We start from the raw sequence: 530 nt of genomic DNA on the forward strand, positions 1-530 counted from the left end.
CCCGGAGTGCCGCGGTACCGACCGGGCGACCTGCCCCGCGACCTGCCCCCTCTGCGCTCCGCCCGCCTCTCGCCTCGTAGCGGGTTGCCTGTGGCGGCCTAAAGGAGTCATTCGGCGGGGTTTTGAAAGAGTTTCGTCCGGATCAGAAGGGTTGTTACTAGAGGGTTTGGCGCTGTGAGAGGACGCCTGCGGGGAGGAAGAGGGCTTTTCCCCCCCGTCCTCTCCAAGACTCCTTCCCATAGCCGGGTGCCGGGTTCTCCCTCTGCATTTCACTCCCCTCTCTGACACCCCCTCGCACATCCAGAGCGGCACACAGGCGGGAGAAGCTGCCTCTGCAACGCCGACGAGATTAATCTCCCGTTTTAAAGCGCGTCACAAACCGGGGCATTTTGTGTACTCTTCTTACACCAGAAGTCGTGTTTTGACTGTTCCGAAGCTGCAGTGACCCGGGCTGGTTATCTGGTTGCCGCTTTGGGCAGCCTTAGCAACGCGTCTGATCCCAGCGAGCCCCTTCCAGTCCTTGCGCCCTT

Source organism: Athene cunicularia (genome assembly GCF_003259725.1).
Source record: "Athene cunicularia isolate RWA chromosome 1 unlocalized genomic scaffold, athCun1 chr1_part1, whole genome shotgun sequence".
Classification (NCBI taxonomy): domain Eukaryota; kingdom Metazoa; phylum Chordata; class Aves; order Strigiformes; family Strigidae; genus Athene; species Athene cunicularia.